Genomic DNA, 25,247 nt, shown 5'->3' with positions numbered 1-25,247 from the left:
TCCTCAAATACCCACATGGCTGTTCCTTTACACCATTCAGTTCTCTACTCAAATACCGTCTCAAGGGGATGTCTTCCTTGGCCAGCAGATAGAAAACAGCACAGGGGACCATCAACTTGTCCATCCTTTCCCTTCTCTTCACCCTGCTTCATTTTCCTTCGCAGCGTTTATCATCTCCTGACCTATTTTATGTATGCTTTCTCTTGTCGCCTTCATTAGACACTCCGTTTTATTTGCCTGTTTCTTCAGCAGCTAGCACAAAGCCTGGCACAGGATAGACACTCAATACATATTTTTAGTAAATTAGTAACCCCTAGGACTATACTTCATTAAGAAAATCTATGCATCTTGAAGACTCTTGTTAGCTCAACAGAGAAAAAGATGCAGAGGCTTTCATTCTGTCATATTTTTCCAGATAAGGTTAATATTCATTACTAAGAATACAAGACAACTCCTTTGAGACAAATATAATAGGGAGCCATTGACTGTCATTAGAGAGTCATTGCAAGACAGAAGCCACTCATGTACCCAGGATGAAAGCTTTAGCTCCACACTGTCCCAGGTGTTCTCTTAGATGACATGTGCAGGAATAGTGACTAAATAGTATGAAAGAGTTAAATGTCTACAGGAGCCATTGTGCCTGTTGCTGTCTATAAGAGGCTACTTAGTGGGGCGCCTGGGTGGCTCAGTTGGTTGAGCGTCTGACTTCGGTTTGGGTCATGATCTCGCAGTTGACGAGTTCGAGCCCCGCGTTGGGCTCTGTGCTGATAGCTCAGAGCCTGGAGCCTGCTTCCGATTCTATGTCTCCCTCTCTCCCTCTCTCTCTCTCTACCCCTCCCCTGCTCATGCTCTGTCTCTCTCTCTCTCTCTCTCTCTCTCGCTCAAAAATAAATAAACATTAAAAAAAACTTAAAAAAAGGAAATTATTTAAAAAAAAAAAAAAAAAAAGAGCAGTAGTCCGGGTAAAAGGTGTTAAGAGTTTTGGACTGAGGTGATTATTGAACAGGCGAGAAGTCAATGAATTTGAGGTGTATTTTGCAGGTGGAACCAACCAAACTTGCTAAAGGACTGAGGGAGGAGAATTGAAGAAAATGGAAAATACAAGGATGATTCTTAGGATTTTAGCTTGATGAAGTTATTGACTAACATGAGGAGGGCTAGAGGAAGATAGGGGAAATCAAGAGGTATGTTTTTGAACTCGGCACATTTGAAAAGCCTATCAGAGACCCAAGGGGAAATGTCAAGGCTTAAGATAACTCTTTGGAACTGGAATAAGTCTTGGAGCCATCCGCAGCAATATGACATTTAAGCCCTATTAATGGATAGGTCTGTCCTGTAAGGGAGTCTAACAGGGATTTCTTGGGAGAGAAATCCCAAGATAGAGCCTTCATGTATAGTCTTCCAAAGCTCAGTCATAAAATGCTTTAGCCTGGGGCTGACTCAGACATTCTCTCTCTCTCTCTCTCTCTCTCTCTCTCTCCAGATGCTTGTCCTTGGAGACCATCATGTTTTGAGAAAGCCCCATTTTGCCAGAGTCTACCGCCAGGCATGTGAATGAGTGAACCTCCAGATGACTCCAGTTCCCAGCTTCAAGCTGCCCAGCTAATGTGGAGGGGAGCAGAGGCAATTATCTGAATCCACCCAAAGACATGATTAGATTAGTGAGCCATATGGTTCTCAGCCACTGGATGGGATGCTTGATTGGTCATGCAACCTCAGATAACTTCAACAAAGAACTTGCCAAGGAAATGTAATGCTAGGTAAGAGTTGCAGCGGCGGTGGAATGAACAGGGGGTGAGAAAATGGAAATAATGTGCAGACAACAATTTCAAGAGGCTGAGCTGGGACAGACAAGAGGGAGAGGGGGTAGAGAATGAAGATGTGGACATAGCTTTTTTTCTTCTGAGATGGAGAACATGTTCGTAGGATGTTGAGAGTAATTCTGAAGAGAGATAGACACTGACTTGTAAGACCAAAGAGGGATAGACTGAAAGAGCAAAATCCTTGAAAAACTGTAAACAGCAGCGGTGAGATTGACCTTCCTCTATGCTAGGAAACAAGAAAAGAAAGATGCATGTGGGCAGAGGTAGGTTTGCAGATGTGTTGGTGGGAAAATGAGGGTTTCCATCCAAGAGTTTCTATTGTCTTAATGAAGAAAGAGCCAAAGTCATCGCTGGAGTTTGAAGGGGGTAGAAAGGTGGTTTGGAGGGAAACAGAAGGAGTTAGAATCATCTTAAAATGCCGACATGTGGTAGAAATACCGGGCAGTGTTGAATGCGCCATGGAGTTGACCGACTCGGCCATTCAGTCAGCAGTGTAGAAAAAGCTGATAACTAGGCAACACCAGGTTGTTCAGAGTTTCCCTCAGGAGGTATATCAGAGAGAAAGGCATGGGATGTAAAGGTATTTGTAAGGTAATAATTATAATAATGGATCAGGACACAGATGCTAAGAAGAGAAAACAGTGAGAAAGGGCTGGGGTCCCTGGATTGGTGGTTTCAATGAGACTGAAAATATATTGCAGTACACGTTCTAGAAAGTCTAGAAAAATCTGACCCTCGTAAGATTTAGGTCCAGTAGTTTAGAAGAATGGAAAGTGTTGGGTGAAGAGTTGTGAGTGTTTTGTAGGAACAGCTACTGGGGATGACAGTCCAAGGACTTTCGCTAATGATGGAAGCCTGAATACTGACAACTCAACAGATTGGCCTCAATGACCAGACCCAGAAATTCACTCCATTTTGAGAACAGATTGTATTACCTCAAATGTAAAACTTCCCTAGAAGAAAAACTGATCCAACAATTTTTTTGGAAAGTTCCTCTTGAGAATTTTCTAAGTACTATAGAAAAAGATGACAGCAGTGTTTCTTCTATTAAGCTTGATGGTGACACTAAATGTTGAAATAAATGAAAGCCTGTTGGGAGTCTGTGAAATGGAACTAATACACCTGTATCTAGCTTACACAATGAACCTTGCTTTGTTTCTTGGTTTTTGGCCTCAGATACATTACTGATTTAGCCTGTGCTCTGTTGCCTTCTATTTGCTAAGTCTGTGCCAGTATAGCTTCATGAATCTTACGGAGACAAATGCAACGTCTGCCATTACTATAACTGAACCCGGGCCAGGAGTGCCGGCTTCGCACTGAACCTACTCTCTTGCTGGGCTTTTCTGTCCTTCTTTTGGTTTCTTTGTTTTGGATGGATTGCGGTTCATGCATTTGCAAGCATCCCGATTGATACCTTCCATGCATTTGGGAGATGGGCTGAAATAGACTTGTCCTCTTGAGACACACTCTGGAAAAAAACCACACACGCATATCCACGAATGGGTAAATGTGATTGTTGGACTGTGTGTTTCTAGAAGCCTCGGCAAAATGAAAGAAAAAAACCCACACACACACATCAGGTGATAGTTTATAAATATTATTTATGTTCCAACCGGAGGCGCAAGGGGATTATAGAACTGATCTTTCCTTCTGTTTCCTCTCTCCCTGTCTTTCCATCCTCGCATCCCAACAATTACATCTCGAACCACAAAGGCACACGTAGTCACAAAGGCAAAGTGTAATTAGTTACTCGGAGGCAGTGAAGAGTGTGGACCCATAACAACATCTATCACAAGTCCTTAGTACTCCATGGATTTGGTTAGGGTAAAATTTTCTTGGGGAGTTCTTCAGCTGGTAAATTCTCCTCCCTCTTCCTACCTATCCTAACTTCCTCTGGTGGAATCAGCTCTCCTTGGTAACAACAAGGAGGAGATAGAGTGGTATCGAGTTGCCTCAGTTTGTAGTAACCCAGGCCACATCACAAAGGCGCTATACAAGGAGAACAAGCCTGGGGACACCTGGGATCTCTTCCGTGCAGTAATGGCCATCACAGACAGCAGGGGCGGCCTTGCCAAAACTCTCAGTTGAGTGACGCTGCTGCCAGAAGCATAGGCTTATCATATCCAAGACATTGAGAGGCTTGCAGGCTCAAGGCAATCTTTACAACTTCAAAGCCAACTTCAGCCCCTTGTCATTTCATCCTTTGTTGACTCCCCAGCCCCTCCTCAGACCTTCTCCTGAGGCAGAACCAGCAGGCCGAGCATTGCACATCTTCTAATTACTCTTTTCTTTGTTTGCAGAGGGGTTTTCAAATCATCGACTCATCCGTTCACTTATTCATTCAACAGATATCGTTGAGCATTGACTCCGCCGGGCAATACTTTAAGATCTACAGACAGTGCAGTGAACAGAACAGAAAAATGTGTCTGTCCTCATGGCGTTTACCTTCTGGTGGAGGAAAAAAAAATCCCAACTGGCGATGGGACAAATAAATAGATAACGCAGAAATGAAGGAAGAGAAATAACAACCAACACCACAGAAAAACAAAGGATAATGAGTGCAGTGTTTTAAAACGATAAAGCAAGGTAAAGGGCTTGAGAATGGCCAGGATGCTGTATCTCACATGTGGCGCTTGGGAAAGTTAGCTCTGACGATACTACCTTCGAGAAAAGACCTGAATAAAGGGAGGAATGAAGAAAACGATAGAAAAGTGTTCCAGTGAAAGGGACCGTCAAGTAGGCAGGGATGTGCGAGGCACGTTCCGGGAGCAGCTTGAAAAACTGTGCATGGAACAGACAAGGTGGGGAGAGGAGGAAGTCAATAGGCTGGGGGGGATTTGGGAGTCCGATTATGTAGGCCTTTGTAGGCTGGGAAGGCTCTGGAACATTCTGAGCAGAGGAACAACAGGAATATAACTCTGGTGTCCTTCTGGAGCCCTGGGTGTGGTGTCAGGCTGACCTCTTTCTACTAGAGCTGAGCTCCTGCTCACCCTTTCTTATGTGTCCAAGAATGTAAACATTCCATGGTTTCCCCTTCTTAATCTCTCACATTTCCCAACATCTCCTCTGAATTCACTGTCCTTTTTAATTTCTGTTGACTGAATGCATTTCTCGCCTTCCATACACTAAGGCAGAAGTGCGATCAAACCAGCAAACACACGCCATTCCCGGGACACATGTTTGTTGTGCATTTGCTGTGCGCAAGGTTCTGATCAAGGAACCAGAAGGTTCAAATGTGAATTGAAATAGACCTGGCCATTCAGGAACTGAAAACCTAGTACCAGTTTCCCCATCGTTTCAAGTCTGCGGGCCTCTATTACCATCAAAATCTCAATTTCCAGGGGCACCTGGGGGGCTCAGTCGGTTAAGCATCAGATTTCAGCTCCCGGCATGATCTCATGGTTCATGAGTTTGAGCCCCGCGTCGGGCTCTGTGCTGACAGTTCAGAGCCCGGAGCCTGCTTTGGATTCTGGGTCTCCCTCTCTCTCTGAGCCAACCCCACTCACACACACTCTGTCTCTAAAAAATAAGTCAAGATGTTAAAAATTTTTTTTGAAAAATCTCAATTTTATGCCTAATAATATTTTAGGGTGTTTCATAGTCATTCATTGAGAAACTATATTATGACAAGGAGCTATTACATCTTCAGTAATACTTTTATGCATTTCTTTCTTATTAACGCAATGACTTCTCCATAATAGTACTAAGTAATCGTGAAGGTGTATCTGAAACACTACCTCTTTAGAACAACTTGACAAGTACACAGAGATTTGCCATCACCTTGTGATAATGCCATCCCCTGTCACACCCATGGATGTGAGGAGAAGCACGGGACTGGAATAGAACCCAGCTGACCCCCTGCTCCGTTACTCTGACCATAGGGACATGCTCAATATATAGGAAGATGTTTGTAACGTCTGTTACAAAAGCTCAGACTTTAAGGATGTCCCAAAGTCAAGGCAGACTACCCATGAGTTGGCATAATAGTGGCCTATGGGTGGCTGGGCTCTTGAATTAATTCCATAATGTGGGGGCAGGACTAGTTACATAATTTGCAGAACTCCGGGCAGAAGGAAAATGCAGGGCTCCTTGTTTGAAAATTTATTAGGAGGGGCGCCTGGGTGGCTCAGTCCATTACACGACCAACTCACGATTCCGCTCAGGTCATGGGATCGAGCCCTGTGCCAGGCGTCACACTGAGTATGGAGCCTGCTTAAGATTCTCTCTCTCTCTCTCTCTCTCTCTCTCTCTCTCTCCCTCTGCTCCTCTCCACATTCGCACCTGCTCTCTTTCTCCCTCTCTAAAAAACAAGAAGAATAATACGTATGGCCATTATCCCCATTGTAGATAAAGAAACCAAAGCCCAGACGGGTTTATTAACTTGCTAAGGTTGTCCAGCTAGTAAGCAGGGGATCTCGAGTTCAGTCCTACCTACTCTGACTTTAGCATGTTGGCCTTTAAATCCTAATATTTTCCTAATGCTGTTTAGCACGTTTTGAGGGTCCAAAGAGAAAATGTAGGCAAAATGCTTGTTAACCTCAGAGTATACATTTCGAGCACCCACTATGTGCCAGGCATTGTTCTAAGCATATGTTAGCTCATATAATCTTCAAGGCTCCTGTAGAGCTATCTATTATTATTAACTACATTTTAACATTGAGAAAATTAGGGAACAGAGCCACTGGGTGACTTGCCTAAGGACACACAGCAAGTGAGAGATTGAGCCAGGATTTCAGCCGAGGGAGTAAAAAGTGAGAAACAAAAGACAGGAGCATTTGTTATTATATAATTATATTTTTATACATTATATAGTTATTATATAGTCATAAGAATATTATATTATATTATATTATATTATGGTTACTATAACTATATAATAGATATAATATATTACTCTATTATATTACAGTTACTATACAGTCATAAGAATATTTTGTGGTTCCTTGTAGAGGGTTCTGAAGCCATTATCTTTAAAATACTTCTCTGATAACGGAAAAGAAATGAAAGATTATAGTTGGAAGCAGAAGGCATAATATAAGTAGACTCTTGCCTAAGTGGTACCCACATTTTATGGAAAACCAAGCAGCCCTTATCTTTTCTGGGTCTGCAATTCATGTCTTACTTTTTTATGATCTTGAAATGGATTCTCCAGTAGGATATAAATAAGGAAACCTCTGTTTTTTTGCCCCTAGTGTTCTCCCATTTTCATACTAATTAAACTTGTCATCAGGGGAATCATTAATTTTCCTTGGCCACCAGCCACCCTCCCCCCGATCCTGTGTCACGCAGAATTCCTACATTGTGCCAATGCTGTCTAGGAAAGCCACACCTGGGGCCAAGAGTGGCTTGTGCGCAAAGAGATCGAAGTTTGTTCCTTGTGGAAGCTAACAGCACAAACCCTTCCCGTCTCCCGCCATGAAGCGGAGTTATTTAATTTACCAAGACACGGGCCAGAAACCAAACCCCCCATGGATGTTTCACTTTTATTGCCCATTAGAAAGCATCGAAGAGCTGCTGAACATTAGCTCTTAGAGATAATAGAATTACCTCCTTCTAATACCAGGAGTTGATATCACCCTTCTTTTTGTGCTGCTTCCAGCATTCCCGAAAACCCTACCACAGTGTGTTCATTTAGCAAATAGTGATTGAAAACCTCTTAGCGCTTTGTGGGTGAAACAGAAGAATGAAACCTGCGGGTTCTTTAGAGTCTAGTGATGGGTAAGAGGCACATACCCTCAGGCATCTGATGAACACGCTAGAGGTACAAAGACAGAGTGATGGGCATCTAGATGGGAGTGCAATCCCTTTACCAGAGGTTTCAGACTGGAAGGAATCCATGGGCCAGTCCATGCAGCAGTTAGGAAACCTAATGTATTATGTGTCTTCTGCACTTCTCTTAATTTTCCTAGATCTTTATCGGTCAACTTGAAGCTTATCTAAGTACTTTCAAATCAGATTCAAAAATCACTCATAACATTTTGCCTAACTTCTCCAGGAGCCAGTTTACAGGAAGGGAAGGAAAAATCAAAGATCATAGAGAAATTTGGAAATTTGGCATTATTAATTGCCAGATCTCAAACCCTGTAACATTTAAATTCCCGTGGTGGCCACAGTGGTTTGCCTCCAAGATGGCTGCCATCAAGGACTTTCCTTCACGTGGCTCATGCAATTTGCCCGTTGAGACGTTGAATCTACTTCCTCCCTCTCCTTGAACCTGGGCTGGCTTTAGCAAATGGTTTGAACAATAAAATATGGCAGGAGAGGTATTCTGGGACTTTAAGCCTAGCTTAAAAGAAGCTTGCACCAGGAGATCTGTCTTGGGTGTCTTGTAACATTCTGGGAATGCTGAGCTACTATGGGAGAAGTCCAATTACTTCAGACTGCCATGCTGGAAAGGGAAAGTTTGGGCCCTGCGATGACTGTTTCAGCTAAGTGCAGTGCACCCTCCCCCCGCCCCGCCCAGATCCCCAGCTAAGTGCAGCCCCGTCTTAATCAAGGCACCAGACATGGATGGGATTTCTACCTTGATGTTTCCAGACCTGCCCATTTGCCCATCTAATGGCCTTCATCCACACAGGAGTTGAGCCCTAGTAATCCTTGTGTGAGTCCTGCTTGATAAAATTGTGAGGTATAATAAAGTGGTTGTTGTTTTAAGTCATTAAGCTTTGGGGTAAATGATCACAAAACAGTAAAAGCTGGAACACTGATCAATCCAATCTCTTAAAAAAGTTTCGTATCAAATAATCGAAGGTTTCTCTTTCATTACTCTCTTCTTTCATGAATCTTGGCTCTTCTCAGAAAAAATTAGGAAAGTTGTCAGTTTTAATCTTGAACCCCCCAGTAATGTGAACGAATCTGAAATGACTGGGAAAAGCAAGTGTGGAGAGATGGAAAAGCCCTGCCTAATGTATCGTGTGCCCGCCATAGTGCTTCCCACAATTCCGGTCACTCAGTGAATTATTGTCGAATAAGGGAATGGGTGAGTGAATGAATGAATGAATGAATGAATGAAATGTCTTCTCTTTGCATGAATGGAGAGCTCTGCAACATGGTGGCTTAGTATGTATGTGTGTCTCACTTCATCTACTTTGTTTTTCATAAAGAATTTATCTGACCCACTGTCTTTTGACAGATGACCCCCAGAGTGCCAATGGGAAAACTGGAATTCGTGTCAGAATCTATGGCTCTCTGCCATGACTTTCTGGAGGCCAGAGAAAATGGCTTTTCCTGGAGACTACACCTCTCCGTATCATGTGCCACATTTGCTTTCAATGTTGGCTCTTGTCTGGAGGCCCTGCCGCCTAGTTGATAATTCAGACTGCTAGGACTCATTTTTTTTTCCCCTGGGAGTGAATTTGTTCTTCATGAATATCGTGCACCACTTGGAATCCAGTTATTTGGACTGAAAAGCCCAAGGGGACCCAATGAAGGATGGGGTCCTGCCAGCAACTCTGTAAACACCTGGTGTTGGTGTCGTATTTGGGTGGTGACTCAACACAGAGGCCTGGAAATGACAAGGGTCCTGCTTGTAGGGGACTCAGGTTCCTAGTAGAAGAACAGATTGTTTCTCCAAGACAATTGGCCCTTTGGAGGCTCAACAGCACATACTGAAAGAAGCACAAAATTCACTGGTCACGGAGCCGGGAGAGCCCCTCTCCCAGGTCACCCTCAGAGACCAGAGAGCTCAAAGCTCATGCGCATTTATGCCGTAAATCATACCCCGTGCAACCTCAGAAACAAGCAGGACCCACAGCCTTGGCAGGAAGTTGGGGTTAGGGGGTGGGAAGGGGACAATTATTTGGCTAGACTTCATGGAGGGGGGTATCCTCCAGCAAAAAGAGACCCTTGACCTTTGACCTTTGGCACCCTGGGAGCACCAAGTCTGCAGCTGTTGTATCTCCTGGGCTCTGCCCCAAGAACCAGAGCTCTGAAGGCCCCTTGTGAAGGGACAATGTGCTCTTATCCAACACGGATGGGGTTGCGTCTTCTCAGGGAAATGGCCCACAGCCCTTGTCTTTCAGGGAAATTACTGAACCACAGCCAAACCATGATATTCAACTGCTAAAATAGCCTCAAATAGTTTTTTTTTTTTTTTTGTAAGGAATGAGTAAATCACTTAAAGGGACATTGGAGTTTTGGGAGCCCAGCTCCCATCACCACCAGCACCCCCACAGCCACGGGAGGCCAACAGAAGCGCTTGTCCTGTGACCAAAATGATGGTACCTACACCCCTGGCCAGGGCCTCGGCCAGCTGCACCCTCACATGCACACGTGTGCGCACACACACACACACACACAAACACACACCCTCACACAAACACCGGCCAGTGAAGGCCACTCTTCTCATCCATTAAGTAAGTATTTACTGAAATCGGGACTAATTTCGTGTGCTATGCTGTGGAAGATACGGTTAGCATAAAGAGCAAAGGTGATTCCTGCCCTCATAGAACTTAGAGTCCTATGGAGGAAAGGGATAGTAACCAAACAATCCCAGGAACAATATGAAAGTGTAATTGTGAGACTGTCAGAAAGGTGTTCAATGCTCATCCATAGAAGGGGATTGACCAGTTAGGGAAGTCAGGTGAGTCTGCTTGGAGTAAGTTTTAGAAAATCTGAATAGGAGGTAACTAGATGATAGGCAGAGGGAGTACTATTCCAGCCAGAGCAAACAGTATATGCAAAGGTCCTGCTGACAGAACATGGTGACTTTGAAGGGTGAAGGGTGGCCAAGAGGGTGGAGTGGAGTGATGACCATGTAGAACCCTGTAAAGCACATTCCCATTTGGGACATTTGGGATGTAGACATATGGCTCTTCCAGCCAAGTACTACAGATGGACCCTGTGCCCCTAATATAGTTCATGACAAAAGTGTTTCTTGTATTGCCAATGACTGTTCTCTTCTCTATTCTGGAGATCCCCTCGGCCTCTGTTCTAGAAGCAAGAACCTGGAAAGGCCAACGCCATTCATCACACAAGGACTTTGGTAATAAATCCAAATATGGCTGACACAGGGGGAAGATATAATAGTGAGAATTCTGACTTACTTTTCTACTCCAGGCTCCTCACTCCCATTGTCCAATCAAAAAAGCAAGGTCACACCCTACCCAGACCTTCGGGGTTTAGCCTCCACACAAGTTCTATCACTGTTCTTGTTACCTCTTCATCTGCTTCTTTGCTTTTACCCTTCTCTGTTCCTGAGATCTCTGCCTCCTCATTTTCCTGGGAACCCTGCCCTCCCTCAGGAGGCAAATAGTTTTTGACTCCTTGGGTCTATTTTTGAAGACTTCCAGAGTCTGCGGTGAGTGGACACCATTGTCTTCTCTGCTCCTGCGTAAGAGACGGAGATCAGCTTCAGATCTTCAGAGTTGGGAAGGACGAACATCTGGATTACATTTCGTAGCTTTCTCTACGAATATACAAAACAGACAAACCAAAAAAACAAGCAAAAACAAAAACAAAGAACAAACAAAAACCTCAGAGAGACATTTTTCTGAGTGAAGACGAATGTCCTCCCAAAGACCTTACTGACCCTTCCCTATTTATATTTCTCCTCTGCACTCAGATTGGAGCTTCTTTTGCTGTAGGATTTTGCCCCCATCCTGATCCGGGGCTGGAAGACAAAACTTCCTCTTTTAACTGGACAGGGTTCATCCCCAAGACAAGATGCATCCTGCAGGCACAGGGTGGTCCTTCCGCACGACCGTGCCTCTCTCCTGCTGTCACACATTACTGCTTTCTCCATGTACCTAAACCCTTCACCTTACGCTGATCCTCTCCTTAGGGAAATCTTTCTTTTCCTCAAGCCTCAGTCTAAAATCGCGTCAATGGGGACATCTCCCTTGTCCCCAGTGGGGCCAGTCCCTTTATTGACCACACTCACAACACTCTGTAAGGCATTTCTCTTTCACAGCACAAATGACAATTCTAAGAAAGAATTATTGAGTGACTACGTAACACTCAATGCATCCTCTATTTGATTTTAAGTCCCAAGAAGGTAAAGCTTCTGTCTTCCTGTGTACCTCATTCCCACATTAGCATGTAATAACCTTGGTTCACTATTGGGTGGTTATTAGGTACCAGGAATTTTATATAATTTAGCTCATTTATTCCTCAAAACATTTCTGGAAAGTAGGTACTTTGTAAAGGAAAGAACGTGAGACACAGAGAGAGTGACTTACCTAAGATCGCATAGTCACTAGTATATAGCCAAGATTGGAACTCAGGAAGACTGTCCCCAAAGCCATAGTTTACATATAGGGTGAAATGTACATACATACCACTTTTAAAACTTCAGTTTCTTAACATCAAAATAAAATCGATATTAGGGAGACCCAAGAGTTAAGAAGTATTATAGAGTTTTTAAGGGGATGGCTGAACTTGGATATTTTCTCATTTTTGTCTGATTTCTACATAAATTGCAGCATCCTGAAACTACTCTCTTAAAATATGGCTTTTGCATTCTTGCTCTCATCATTGGTTTTTATTTGCTGATGTGTCCCATTATGTTAGAAACGAGCTAACTCAATAATTTGCTTGAAGTAAAAGCTTCCCTCCAAATGGGTCAAAGATGGGATTTTCTCAGTGGTGAGATGGGCAATATTGTAAACACTTAATGGAAATCATCTTCTTATAGTTCAAAGATGCACTAAAAGACGTGTGTGTGTGTGTGTGTGTGTGTGTGTGTGTGTGTGTGTGTGTGATTTCCCAGACGAGAAGGTGTTATGAATCGGTGTATAAGCCACCAGGGACTTTGGGATTTAAGACCTGGCTGGGTCACTGGCCTCTAGGACACCCTTGGTCAGCTTACTTAGCTCCAGAGTGGTTGGTCAACGGGAACTCAGTGGCCCCAGTCAGTTGTTCTCACAATAAACAAGAGATTCTTCAACTCATTTTCATAGAAATAGATAAGAACCTGTTCTGGGCCAGATTGCCCAAGGGGATTCAATGCCCATCATTTCAGAAGGGGCTCCAGGTCCTTTTGCCCTTTTAGACTAAGAAATGCATTTAAGCGGCGTCTGGGTGGCTCAGTCGGTTAAACGTCCGACTTCGGCTCAGGTCGTGATCTCGCGGTCTGTGAGTTCGAGCTCCGCGTCCGGCTCTACGCTGACAGCTCAGAGCCTGGAGCCCAATTTGGATTCTGTGTCTCCTTCTCTCTCTGCCCCTCCCCGACTTGTGCTCCGTCTCTCTCTGTCTCTCAAAAATAAATAAATATAAAAAAATTAAAAAAAAAGAAATGCATTTAAGTCACGAACAGGTCATTGATCATAGAAGCTCCGAGCCACTTCACCACTGTCCCTGTTTCCTGCGTTCGGTGCGATAAGCCACAAATTAGTATTGAATTCATCCTCTGTGAATTTAAAGCTCACAGAGAAATTCAGAACATCCTTTGGTGTCAATAGAATATTGTTCTGAGTAATGTTGTAAGAAGGCAGTGCTGGGGTGTTTTGTGAAAATGACAACTCAGAGGAGGAGGTTAGGAAGTCAGCCCTTACTTGAAGGGAAATGACACATATTAAAGAGACCGGAAAGTTGGTGCTTCGAAGCAAGGATACACCACATTCTTAGTGCCGAACAGGAAAAAAGAATGAGGCAGATTGTGGTGGCAGGGAATTGAGAAGAGATTTTCTTAGAAGGCGAGGCTTGTGAGGAGAAGGATCCCATGGACCTCTTTTGGCACTAGAAAGAGAAGTAGAAGAAAAAACATCTGCTCTGGAAAATCAAACAGTTAGCTGCACGTCAGAGTCCCTCACAGTATTTAAGAGCCATTAATACAGTGTTTTGAGGGCCTGTGTCACAGCCCGTCTCCTTTACTCCACCTTTTCTTTCCATTCTGTCATCCTCTGATCAAGTGTGGAGGAGCTAAATAGAATGGCCAATGGGATTATCTTAATCATAAAATAATCTATTTTTATATGAATAATCTGGACATCAGTCCCATTGTATGGCCTTTACAAAAGAATTTGGTCTCTCTCTCTCTGTCTTTCTCTCTTTTTTTATGTTTTATTTTCGAGAGAGAGAGAGAGAGAGAGAGCATAAGCAAGGGAGGGGCAGAGAGCGGGACAGAGGATCCGATGCAGGCTCCAGGCTGACGGCGAGCCCATGTGGGGCTCGAACTCACCAACCCCTGAGATCATGACCCGAGCTGAAGTTGAGGCTCAACTGACTGGGCCACCCAGGTATCCCTCAGTGTCTCTTGAAGTGCAGCCTCAGAGCCCCTGCCTCACTCCTCTGAAATGGGCAGGGGAGTGGGGAGGCTTAATTGGAATGCAGATTGAGGCCACCTCAAATTGACTGGATTGGAATCCCTAGGGGGTGCCACCGGGGAATCTGCATTTTTAACAATTTAACTTTTCCAGGTGATGCTAATGCACATCTACCTTTAAGCTCAGAAGGAGAGGCCAGGTACTCTCCTTCGTTGATAAAATTCGTGATTTATCTCACAGTCGTCACACCGTTGGTTACCCCGTGATAAACATCCCTCCAGTCAGGTTCACCTTGTCGCCAGGGGTTTCTACTTGCTGGGCCTGGAATACAGCTCACACCCAAGCACTCTTTGGCCTACTTTTCCCTCTCCCAAACAGTGGAGCTTCTCTGTCCCAGGCAAAGTCGTTCTCATGATCAATGGGCTGAAACACAGTTTACACAGCATATTTCACATTATTGACGTCTGAATCCCATCAGTTGCAAGTCTGAAAGCATTAAAATGGCCCACGCTTTAAATCTCATTGTAACTCTTTAGTGGTTTCGCTATAATACCATAATTCTATTAGCTTTAAAAATCATAACATTTAACAATTCTTCTTCTCTAGTCTATCCCTAGCATGTTTGATATGCTGGGGGATTAAAATATATGACCTGGATAAAAGACAAAGTCAAAATAAATACCAAACCCCAACATAGATGGTCCTGAGCTTTTAAGGAAATGAATTTAGATGAAAAGCAGCAGTCAGGGCCTTTATAACAGTTATCGTCGATACGGATTTGGTCTTTTTATTTCTAGCTCTCTCTGGCCTTCTTCCTTTGCTGAGCAAATTTACTTTCTCACACTTTGGTATGAAATGTATCAAGTTTCCGTTTTTTGAACAATCAAAGCAGTCTCTTGTCATTTTAAGGCAACCTCTCAGCGGGAAATTTGGCTTGGGTTTCCAGGAAGATATTGTTAATTACCCTCCGAAGATTACTTAGAGTAAAACCAGGCATGTTCAAGATTGTATCTGGTGTTTTTGACTGGGGCCGGCGATATTTGAAAGGAGGTTGTCACGTGTTTTAAAATCTATCTGATACACTGTCCACAGGTGTATTCTGGGAAATGACTAATAATGATGACAGTTGAAGAAGAGGGAATTCAACCATGCAATTGGTCAAGATAAGAGAAAGCTGGGGCGCCTGGGTGGCTCAGTCGGTTAAGCATCTGACTGCGGCTCACGTCATGATCTTGCGGTCCTTGAGTTCGAGCCCCATGAGTTCGAGCTGTGCTGACAGCTCGGAGCCTGGAGCCTGTTTCGGATTCTGCGTCTCCCTCTTTCTCTGACCCTCCCCCGTTCACGCTCTGTCTCTCTCTGTCTCAAAAATAAATACACGTCTCAAAAATAAATACACGTTAAAAGAGAGAGTACAAGTTGCACTAAACAGAGCCAGACCCGTTTGGGCACCCAACAGAGCACTGATAAGCAGATAACATGATAAAGTCTTTACAGACGTCCCTCCAAGAAACACCAGAGGAAGTCCCACCCAGTACATATGGCAAAACTGAACATCATCTCCTTTCTCTCACTATAGAGCGGCTGCCCCCCCATCTCTTGCCTCTCTCAACTGCTCCTTATCCCCTTTGTCCAAATCCCAGGCCACACTGTCCTTTGCCTTCTGCCTCTTCCTCTTACCAGTCCAGTGTAGCTGCCCTTGACAGTGGTACAGCCAGACGGGACTCTTACCATCCTCCCAGACTGGGTCTAAGGCAACAGAAGGAGTAACAAAGCTTCCTTTTGCTTTATTCAGATCTGCATTTTCAGCACTTTAGCCTTATTTTCACCTTTAAGACTAAAAAATCAGTCATTAACAAGATTAACCCCCGCCCATCATCACATGGTTACTTCTCTGCATGGATGAAACTAAAATTTTTAGCCCTGAAGTAATTAATTTTAGTCCTGAAGTAATTTAACTGTCCCCATCCTTATGAGAGGATGCCAACACAACAGAAGTAGATTTTTTTTTGTAATTCTAATGACATTATAATGGTAGCTGTTTTTAACATTAAAAATTACACTTTAGGGAAAGCCACCCATGCCATACCCTTTCAAAATTCAACCTGATAGTATTTTTAGATGCCAGACTAATACCTATTTCACTTTGCCTGACTGTGTGAGGCAGATGGGCTTAATGGCTTAGTTCAACTTCTACAGACGCCTTCCCAGCACCTACTTCTGGGCATTATAATGCCTGTCTCTCTCCTGAGTACGCGTTTCCTTCATGGGTAAGTTGGCATGGTTAATTAGGCCCCTTGTGGGCTGAGATCATTTGTCCTTTGGGTGGCCAGAAAGTTCCTGATTTAAGGAAGGCTGAGCAAAGAGAAACTGAAGTCCTAGAAAAGCACATCTTACTGCTATTGTACACGCAGTTTCTTGGTTTCAAAAGACAGAACACATAGGAGAATAAGTTAGCAACGGGCATGAACTGAAACTACATCTTTGCTAGTTTTTGTTCAAATGTAATGGATGACATTAGGTCTCTCGATAATTATTCTAATAGTTTGCTCTGCTTTTGCGTAATACGTTTGATACACAGTACGGACGAAATGAATCAAGATTTAACAGGAACCAAAATATAGACGTCATGAAATCATTGTTCTCTATATTTGATTCACCAGGAAAACTACATCATAACCATGACCAACTTTAGTCCCCAGAACAAGGAGTCCGAGGACCACATAGCAATAGATAAAGACTCCCTAGGATAGAAATTCCAAATCCAGAATTAAAAATAGTCTCTGTCATCTTCAAAAGCTTAAAGTAGAACAGCCTTATGAGTACTTTATGGAAAGCTAGCCAGCATCCTAAACCTCTTGGTCTCCTTGGTAATCAGCAAGGGAGGTTCAGGAATGTTGCTTCACTCCCTGTTACATGGGCTTCACTTTCCCGGTCCTATTCTACCCAAAGTCAAGCTCTTTGGGGGCATCTCCTATCTCTCTTGGTTCCTTCCTTGGCTTCTTTGCATCAGCCAAGACTCTTCACGTCTGACTTCCACCTAGTTCACAATGGCTGTAGCAACAAGGGAGTTTATTGCAAGAATGATGAGGCTAGAACTCCAAATAGAAAGAAATGTTGAGAACCTACGGAATACAGAAGGACCTCAGGATCCAGATCCGGCATATACTACTCTATTCTGCTTGTTCTACAGGCTTCAACCTCTGCAGCCCCAGACAGACCTTCTTCATCTCCATGGGAGAGGAGCTTCATCTACATGGGAGAGGATATGGCAGCTGTCCACCCCAGGAGTACATTGGTCTATGGTCCAAGAGGAGAGTTCACTACGATAGGAAGACTTAGCTCAGGACCCTGGGCCATTTGTGTCACAAATCCCTCCCCCGGCCAGTTAGAGAGGCCAGTGGGATGGAGGTGATGCCCCGGGAATTCTCTGGTCCTGCCCAACTCCCTTCAGCCAGGAAGGGGGTGGGGAGGGTGCTCAGTGACCAGATGGTAATGGCCACAGTGAACTGTGTCCAACGCATGTTCCAGGTTCTATTATATTTGTTTTGGGTGTATGATTTGTTTAATCTTGCCACAAGGCTAAGCTGTAGGTTCAATTATTGTCACCATTATACAGAAGAGGAGGGGTTAGAACAGTTAGGTAGCCTACCCGAGGTCAGGTATTTGGTGAATAGCAGAGGCATGATTGGAGCCCAGACTGGCTGGCCCAAGATCTACCCACCCAACTACCATCCACCATAACCTGCCTAATTCTCTCTCCTCCCCTTTTCTCCCTTGGTTCTTCCTCCCCTCACTGTAAGATGCCTGACAGGTGGTGAGGATAGGACACTGAGGTGAGTGGAATTCTCTGAAATACTTTCTGTCCTGACTACAAGCCCAAAGCACTTCTTCTGATCTTTCCCTTACTTTTCTAGCAGGTTGTTTGTTTGTTTGTTTGTTTGTTTATATATTTTGAGAGAGAGAGAGAGAGGGAGCATGGGGAAGGGGCAGAGAGATACAGAGACAGTCCCAAAGTGGGTGGGGCTCGATCTTACAACAATGAGATCATGACCTGGGCTGAAATTAAGAATTGGCCACTTAACCCACTGAGCCACGAAGCACCCCTCTTCTAGCAGTTTCTACCGCTATTTCTATTCTATTCAACTACCAGCTCCCGACTGGCACCAAGAACTAGATTCAGATTTCCTAATATGGACAGAAGCCAGTGAGTAATATTCTTCACGAAGGCAAAGAACAAATGCCCACGGAACACCAGAAAACAATTTTATACAGAAGAACACGTGGGGGGAAAACAAAGAAGAAAAAAGCCACAATATACAGAAATGTATTCCAAATGATGAATCACTCATGTTTTATCAGATTACTGTCATACCTTGGGGCTAAATATCTACTAAAATATAATTTAACGCTTGATTGTAAACTCTTTTCTCTGCTTCTCTCTTTATGTCACATCTGTGAAAAAGTCTTCAAACCCCATTTCAAATGCCACTTCCTTGACATGGCTCCCCGTGCCTGCTTCCCCTGAGGCAGAGGAGCTGAGTGCTACCTTCTCAGTGTTCAGAGAGTCTTTGGTACAAACGTAGCCCATTGTTACGTCGCCACTTTCTCCCATAGACTTTTCTCCCACGAACTGTTTGTGATTTTCTTAAGAATTGTAACCGGCTTGCGGGTCTATATTTTTCAGTTCTCCCTAATAATGCCTGGTACAAAGTAATTCAATAAATATTAATCCACCAACCTCGCTGATCTCCCTTTAGCTTTTCGAGTACCTTCCTCCTTTTCTTGGCTTGAGGTTTATGGGTTTATTCTAACTGGTTGAGTGAGCATGTCAGACTCAGTGGGGCGCTTTCTACTGGGAGCAACTCTATTCCTCTGTTCCCTCTTCAAATCTGCTGTTCAAACCCACTCTGAACACCACCAAGATGAAATCTCAGGCAGGCCTTACAATTTTTCTGTTCAGCCTCAGGTAATAGGTGAACGATCTCTTTCAGAAGCAGGAGGAGGTTACATCTGGTGGTCAGAATCACAGAGCTAGTAAATGGTGAAGCCAGAACGAGGGTCCATTTGTCCAGGGACAAACTTCTGGGGTATTTCTCCTTCCTGCTTCCAAAGTCATTTGTCGAGAAAAATCCCTTGTCTTAGGAGGGAACTGCCTGAAAAGTCAATGCCTTTACAAAAGACTTTAAGTTTCAACAGAGCAGGAAAGTGCTCTGGAGAGCCCTCGGAGGCATTTATGCTCTTTGTTATTTCCCTTCGCATGGGCAGTAAGTAAAATGTCAGCTAGGTTTGTTCTGTCTGGTGCTCGGTCACCCCTCAAACATACCACGCTGCCCGATGCCTTTGCCTTACTCTTTCTGCTGGCGATGCCCTCGCGTAAATTAATGCCAGTATCTTCCCCTTCATGAAGCTTTGCAATCAGGTCTGGGGGCTCCTTCCACTGCGCTTTCATTGAACTTCTGTTATCCTTTTGCCACAGTCTGTGTGTGTGTGTGTGTGTGTGTGTGTGTGTGTGTGTGTGTGAGTTCCTGGAGAGCAAGGGTCATGCCTTCTAATCTGCATAGCCCTAGCATCTAATTCAGTGCCTGTTAATCAAATATAAATTGTATTGAGCACCTAATAACGCACCAGGCCCTTGCCACACACTATAGATATAAAGTAATGGTCTCGGGGTGCCTGGGTGGCTCAGTTGGTTAAGCGTCTGACTTCGGCTCAGGTCATGATCTCAGAGTTTGTGGGTTCAAGCCCCGTGTTGAGCTCTGTGCTGACAGCTCGGAGCCTGGAGTCTGCTTCGGGTTCTGCGTCTCCCTCTCCCTCTGCCCCTCCTCTCCTCGTGCTCTCTCTCTCTAAAGTAAATACACATTAAAAAATCATAAAGTAATAGTCTCTGCCCTCAAAATTTTCAATAATGATAATAACTGTTGCAAGGCCCCCCAGCTCATTTCCCTCCTCTCCCCACCATGATTGCATCCAAGCTCTTGGGGTCCTATTTTGTGCTGAGGTATTGGGTTGTTGGGCAGGGGAGAGCGTGTCTCATCTTCCATTGTTGGCCATGCAGGACCCCAGCACATTGCTCCTGGGAGACTTGTCTGGAAGGCTCCTTGAAATCAGACTTTCGGTGTCTTTAAAGCTGGTGCTTTGAACACAGATTCATTCTTCTCTCCCCACCCCACCCACCCTGCTCTGGCCACAGCAAGATCCAAGAGGCTGAGCAAGACCTTGTCTACTTCCAGTCTCTGTAGAGCATGTGGTATCTGTTCTCAAGCCTCCCTAAATCTATCGTGCATTCATGCCGTGCACCATATCCTCTGTACTGTCCCCACCCTCCACCCCAAGGCCCGTCCCCCTTCCTCAGGCTCCGAGAATATCTTGGCCACCCTTCTCCACACTGAGGGAAGACTTTCCTCTCACAAGGTGCAAGGCTGTTCAACTCACCCTAAGTTCTTTCTGCCTCAAAGCCTTCTCACTTTCTTCCAGAGATGCAACTTCCCCCCAAAGCAGTAGTTTGTAATGGTAACGGCCCAAACAGGAAAAGAGGGAGAGTAATGGAAAATACCAACAAAATAAATTTCAGAAGTACTATTGAGGCACAGTTATAGAACTAGCAGCTAATCGGTTCTTATAATGCGCCAGGAACCACCATGAGTAATTCATACGCCTTAAATGTATTATCACAACAACTCGTGCAGTAAGTTAAATTGTTATCCCTGTGTTACAAATGAGGCACAGGCGAGGTTGTCTAGAACCATGGAGTCAGCAGGTGTTGGAGCCTGTTGGGAGCCCAGGCCGTCTGGCCCCAGGATCCACTTTTAACCACCACTCCTATAGCCTCCCCACGTCTTGTGGCTCAACCTCGGCCCAAAGTAACTTGAAACCAGCACAGCGTGGTAGAGTCCTATCTCAAACCAGCACGGAGCAGGCACCCCATAAATATTTGCTGAAAGAAGGCAAATGAACAGATGCAAAAATATGGTTGATAAAACCACACGCAGGGGCAATTCATCAGGGAAATGATTTGGGGGCTGTTCATCATATTCTCTAGTCAAATAAAAATGTTAGAAGGTGGACATTTTTGCATGTTCTAGAAGAAACGAGGACTGTTCTGAGCACAGAGCCCTAAATCCTTCTGTGTCCAGACATGCTATGGACCGGAGCCAAAAGCCAATGTGAATCTGAAAAGAACTCCCTAGGAGGAATATATTTACATTTATTCCATAAACTTGTGCTTCCCTTCCAAGCGATGGCATCCACCGGCCACTCTTCAAAGTCACTCTGGCTGAGGTAAGAAAGTGGTCACGCTGAAACTCTATTTTTAGCTGGCCTGTGGGTTGGGGCTTGCAGACATATTTACATATTTACATATTCTGTTTTGGTCTTGATATTTTTCTTTCCCTTCACTCAGTCTTGGAGCCCATGTTTACTTCATCAGCAGTTAAAACTGAGAATCTCGAGGGCCTCCCGCCGGGAAAATCAGTTTCAAGTGTTTTTAAAGCTCAGGTCTTGATAGCGTTGGTGCTGGCTCATCATGAAGAAAATTAAGGTAATAATAAAGATTTTCGAGAGACCTCAAAGTGTGTTTTAACTGCATAAAAATTGGTTTCAAGGAGCTGTGAGCCAGAGGAACTTTAGGCCGGAAGAAATTTCTGGATTTTTTTTTTTTTTAACATCAGGGTTCCTGCTTTAATACAGCAGGGACATTCAAACTGTGATAACTTTGTATAATATCTTATTGATGTGTCGAGCACTGTACTGGGTTTGAGTAAAGAAGCGCTTTTTTAAAACGTTTATTTATTTATTTTTGAGAGAGAGAGAGAGAGAGAACGAGAACAAGCGGGGGAGGGGCAGAGAGAAAGAGGGAGACAGAATCCGAAGCAGGCTCCAGGCTCGGAGCTGTCAGCACAGAGCTCCACGCGGGGTTCGAACTCAAGAGCCATGAGATCGTGACCTGAGCCGAAGTCGGATGCTCAACCAACTGAGCTCCCCAGGCGCCCAAGAAGTGCTTTTAAGAAGCATATGGACACCCTGAAGGGGGCAGAGATACACGCACATGTAAAGCAAAACACTTCCAAGGCCACATAAGGTAGAAACGACTGAGAGACAAGGGGATCTCACACACACTGAGTGGGAGGTGGTTCCAGGAGGGAGAGACCCCCTGTTATGGGCTGAGTTGTGTCCTGTCCCAAGTTCATTTGTTCAAGTTTTAAATCCCCGTACCTTAGGATGTGACTGTATCCGCAGATAGGGCCTTTAAAGAGGTAATTAAGGTAAAATGAGATCATTAAGGTGGGTTGTAATCCAACTCGAAGAGGAAATTAGGACACAGACGTGCAGGCAGAGAGAAAAGGCCGTGTGAAGACACAGGGCGAAGACAGCCTATCCACAAACCAAAGGGAGAGAGAGAAGCCTCAGAAGAATGAGCCCTACCGCCTCCTTGTTCTCACGCATCCAACCTCTAGAACTGTGAGAACATGAAATTCTATTGTCTAAGCTGCCCAGCCAGCGGTCCTTTGTTAAAGCAGCCCTAAGAAACTGGTACATCTCCATCAGCTGCAGCGGGGCAGGAGTCCCCCGCAGAGGACAGAGGAACGGAAATCAGCCTGAAGCACAGGTAAGGTCTGTAGAAGGAAGCAGAAATTCCTAGCACAGGGCAGGAGATACCTATGTGAACCAGATGAAATTGCTGACACCTGACCTGTCTTCAGCCGTACGAGTGGCAATTTCACATGGTTCAGCCCAACATAAGCCACCTTATGGAGCAAGCGTGTGGCCACCTGTCACACTGGTGAATGATGACGAACCGCGAGAGAGCCTGGTGGTGGCAAAGTACCCCCACTCCACCCAGCGTCTCCGCTCAGACCCTCAGTTTCCTCTTCTGTGAAATGAGGACAAAAGCTTGTAACTGCCTCACATAATTGTTGGGAGCCTTAAAGTAGCCGATGCCTGTAAGTGCTTACTTAGCACAGGACCTGGGACGGATTCGAAGATCTCAGTACATTTTAGGACAGCTTTAAGGACTCCCTGTGATGCAGGTAATAAGAGCTGAATCAAAATAGCTTAAAGGGAAAAGGAGGATTGTTCAAAGGGCAAAGATGCCTCGCAGAACACAAAGAAAGAACTTAGCCCAGCGGTTCTCACCTGGGGGGATTTTTCCTCCAGGGGACATTTGCCAATGTCTAGAGATATTTTCGGCTGTCACAACTGGGGAGACGCTAAGTGGCCTCTAGTAGGAAGAAGTCAGAGATGCCACTCAAGATCCCACAGAGCCCAGAACAACCACCACAACAAAGAATGATCTGACCCCAAATGTCAACAGTGCTGTTATTGAGGAACCTCTGGCCAAGAGCTGAAAAGTGACCTGGAGGTAACTCAAGGTCAGTGTGTCCTGGCCGTTAAGTTGTCGTCTCCCAGCACCAAACCCTCCCCTCCCCTCTTCTTTGTGATGCTGCGGTTGAGTCTCTACAAGTCCCGTTTCTGCTCTGCTGGCTGGTTCCAAGTCAAGCTCTGTCAAGGGCAAGGGGTGGAGTAATCTGTGAGGCTGGAGGAGGGGAGGGGACTCGGCCCGGCCAGTTGGCTTCCTGCTCCTGACTGTGTCTTCACCCCAGCACCCGGCTGGTTCCAGGAGCGATGGATTCCAGTTTCCAGCTTTGTCTGGCACACCCATTGCCTGCCCCATGGTAACCCCTCAGAGGTTCCCCCACGGGTAACCAACTCACCTGTCCCTGAGGTGAGTCCATGGAGTCCTCTACATCCCGATAACTCCAACTTCTGCCCTTCGTTCCCTCGGCTCGAAGGTCGTTCACGACTGCCTGCCGTTACTCTCTCTGGCCGATTTCAGTGCTTGCTTTTTGCGTCTAGAGCCTTCTGATACCTTCTAGCCAATTGCCATTACAGGCACAGCTTAGAGATCTTGTGGGTTCAGTTCCAGCCCCGCACAATAAAGCAAGTATCACAATAAAGTGAGTCAAATGAAATTTTGGGCTTCCCGGTGCGTATCAGCGTTACATTCATACCATATTGTACTTTGTCACGTGTGCGATGGCATTATGCTAAGAAAAATAACATACCTACCTTAATTAAAAAATATTGTAGGGGTGCCTGGGTGGCTCGGTCTGTTGGGCGTCCGACTTCAGCTCAGGTCATGATCTCGCGGTCCGTGAGTTCAGGCCCCGCGTCGGGCTCTGTGCTGACAGCTTGGAGCCCGGAGCCTGCTTCGGATTCTGTGTCTCCCCCTCTCTCTGCCCCTCCCCTCGCTCACACACTGTCTCTCTCACTCTCAAAAATGAATAAATGCTAAAAAAAAATTGAAAAAATAAACATGTTAGGGGCACCTGAGTGGCTTAGTTAGTTAAGCATCCGACTCTTGGTTTGGGCTCAGGTGGTGATCTCGTGGTTCGTGAGTTCGAGTTGCACATCTGGCCGCGTTGCTAACAGTGTGGAGACTGCCTGGGGTTCTCTCTCCCTCTCGCTCGCGGCCCCTCCTCCCATTCACATGAGCGTGCTCTCTCTCAAAAATCAATAAACTTAGGGGCGCCTGGGTGGCGCAGTCGGTTAAGCGTCCGACTTCAACCAGGTCACGATCTCACGGTCCGTGAGTTCGAGCCCCGCGTCGGGCTCTGGGCTGATGGCTCAGAGCCTGGAGCCTGTTTCCGATTCTGTGTCTTCCTCTCTCTCTGCCCCTCGCCCGTTCATGCTCTGTCTCTCTCTGTCCCAAAAATAAATAAACGTTGAAAAAAAAAAAAATTTAAAAAAAAAAAATCAATAAACTTAAAAAAAAAATACTTCACTGCCAAAAGTGCTATCAGCTGAGGGTTCAGTGGGTTGGAATTATTGATCCCAGCTCACCATAGCAAATATAATAAAGAGAAAGTTTGAATTATTGTGAGAATTACCAAAACGTGACACAGAGATAAAGTGAGCGGATTCCATTGGAAAAATGGCTTGGACACAAATTATGGAAGCAGCCCAAGTGTCCACCGACAGATGAGTAAAAAAGATGTGGTGTATGTATACAGTGGGCTATTACTCAGCCATAAGAAGAATGATATGCTGCCATTTGCAGCAACATGGATGGAGCTAAAGTGTGTTATGTTAAGCAAAATAAGGCAGTCAGAGAATGACAAATACTGCATGATTTCCCTCACATGCGGAATTTAAGGAACAAAACAAATGAGCAAAGGTGAAAAGAGAGAGAGAAACCAAGAAGTGGACCTTTAACTATCGAGAA

This window comes from Puma concolor, chromosome C1, assembly GCF_028749965.1.
Source record: "Puma concolor isolate L17-30 chromosome C1, mPumCon1.1.hap2, whole genome shotgun sequence".
NCBI classification, from domain to species: Eukaryota; Metazoa; Chordata; class Mammalia; order Carnivora; family Felidae; genus Puma; species Puma concolor.
This window is presented reverse-complemented; position numbering follows the sequence as displayed.